Consider the following 2500-nt stretch of genomic DNA (forward strand, 5'->3'; position numbering starts at 1 on the left):
TCGCTATAGGTGAAGCAAACGCAGGAGTACCCAACGGAGCCGCTCTGCAAAATACCCGCTCTACAGGGCAGAATTGCGCTGGCTGGGAAATTGAACATTCGCTACTTAACTTGCTGGAAAGTCTTTATGAACACCACGCTTTCTGGGAAATTACGTTGCAACGCGGGTTCAGGTTAGATAAAAAATTCTCTAGTTTGTAGAGTTTGTTTTTCTCGTGGTAAACGTACTATAGAAAAATATATCTATCTTCGCACTGTTGAAAAGTTCCTCATTTTCCAGGGATAGTAGAGCGAGCGAAACATGCAATTAATTGAGTGTGAAAATCAAGCCACGCGAGAAAGGCGAAACGCGATCTCGCGCAAATACCTTTGAAATCGCCCTAATTGAGTATTTTGCCAGTACAGTATTTTGTGCTATCCATGGTGCTAATTATTGATTGGGGTGTGCCAATGTTAAGTTATGCAATAAAGCAAGGCATATCATGCCGTGAATTCCTGGGAAATAGTTTCAACACACTGATTTGAGCGCATAGCACCGCTGACGGTCTCGTATTGTTTGCCTAAACGTCTTGTTTGCCCGGTTTCGCTTTCGGTTTACATTAATCTTATTGTAGCTTGGAAGAAACCCCCTGCTTGTTTGGTTCGATTGTTGGGTTTTTTGTCTAGTTAGCGCCTACTGGCCACTGATCGATCCGTATCTGTGAAGTCAGCCAAAAGTTAAGGTAAGCAAAATGTTGCGTTTTTTGTCTGCAGCCGGTATAGTCAGTTTAGGAAACCCCTCTGGAAATGTTTTTTCCAAACAGTTCTCTGCCGATAGAAGACGCATAGTCTTTCCCTTCAATAATACACAACATTAGCAGAACATATTCAAATCTTATTTCATATGTACAATCTGTATGTCACGTTTTTAATTGGGTAAGCTGGAATTTTCCTTTGGAACTATTTGACAATGGTCTCTATTTTAATATTTCTCATTTAGCCTTAGGTTTTGCTTCATAGAGGACAAGAAGCTAAAAAAATTGTTACGTTGTTTTAGGGGAAGAAATCCAAAACTAAGGTTTGTTTAAATGCACTCTCCTTTTAGATCCTGTAGATCTGGGCAGCGGGAAACGTCGTTCAATTGCAGTCATTTTGAAGGCGTTGAGCAACTGGCCAGATATCTTTTTGATCCTTGAAGATCGCAAACGGTAAGAGAATTTTATGTTTGTTCTTCTTACGTGTACTAGACCGAATTTTCCATCGAATTCGAGAGTCCATTTTCACTGTTACATAAGGCTAGAGCAACTTTTCGCCTTGAAATGTGGTATTTCAACGCTCACTGAGGTGGACTGTGCCGTGAATTGTATTTGAGATCGCCACGTAGCCATGTAGCTGAACTGAGGGATAAAGAGCGATTGTTCGTTTACCCTAATTTCATCTTAAGTTTGTTTATTATCAGTTGTAATGGAGTGAACCTTATTACAAGTTTGTCCCTCTGATCTCGGGAATTTTGGAATTTAGTTTTTGGTTTTCTTTCTTATGTTTTCTGATTCGGGTCGGTTCGAGTTGATCCGACGTGGACTGGCGGTCCGAGTCAGTTGATCCGGTCCGACTTTTGTATCTGCCTCTGCAAAAGGCCAACGAGGGCTCTTTTCATGCAATGTCACGTTTTATAAATGTTTCCGTTTATGGCTTCGCGGATCTGCCACACTGATTGTTTATTGTTCCGAGCGCGCTGGATATATATGATCTTTCACTGATTTCTGACGTTACGTTTCGGGAAAAGGAGAGAGGGAATGGTTTCCATTTGATTGAAACAGCAACATTAATTTTCGCGCGAACGTCCTTAAATGCCGAGTTGTTATAGTGCAACACCATTGGAAAAAGAAACTATACTAACATTTTGACTCTGTGTTCATTTTGTTCTTATTTGTTTACATTCCATCTTGATCGCCCTGCAACTACTTCCCAAGTTTACATTTTAGTGAGGACCTCTCTTTCGAGAAACTGTAAGTCCAGATTATTATTATTATTATTATTATTATTATTATGATTATTATTAATATTTATTACTTTTAATTTTCATTTATTATTTAATTATTTATTACTATTGATGTTGAAACCTTGCTGGCTGGCTCATAATGTACGTCACCGCTCGCTGGCAAACGTTATGCGCTGGCTGGCAATATGTGTCATTTTGCATTTTAAAATATGCTGGCTGGTTAAAAGCCGTCTCACACGATGGCTGGCTGGGAGTTTTATATCCTGAAACTCTTGCTCGCTGGCAGTGAAGAGCGGGTATTTTTTTCCCAGGAACGTTAAATATTAACGAAGATTGACGTAGAAACATTGTAATAGTTGCTGCAACATTATATGAACAATTTTGTCAAAAATGGTCGTTGGGTACTCCTGCAAACGGTAAATCGAGTACATTTACTATAAAATAACAATCGGCTACACAAACAGATTGTGTGGGCCCCCTGTGCGGTCACGACTCAAACGACAGCATGTCTTCGAAGCGA

The 2500-nt window shown here is 39.9% G+C and overlaps 1 pseudogene; it reads left to right on the top strand.

The window, feature by feature from the left end:
- The first annotated feature begins 126 nt into the window (after nt 1–126).
- Nucleotides 127–2500, top strand: part of LOC138046267 (ATP-binding cassette sub-family C member 4-like) — a 20275-nt pseudogene continuing 17901 nt past the window's right edge.

Source organism: Montipora capricornis, chromosome 4 (assembly GCF_036669925.1).
Source record: "Montipora capricornis isolate CH-2021 chromosome 4, ASM3666992v2, whole genome shotgun sequence".
NCBI lineage: Eukaryota > Metazoa > Cnidaria > Anthozoa > Scleractinia > Acroporidae > Montipora > Montipora capricornis.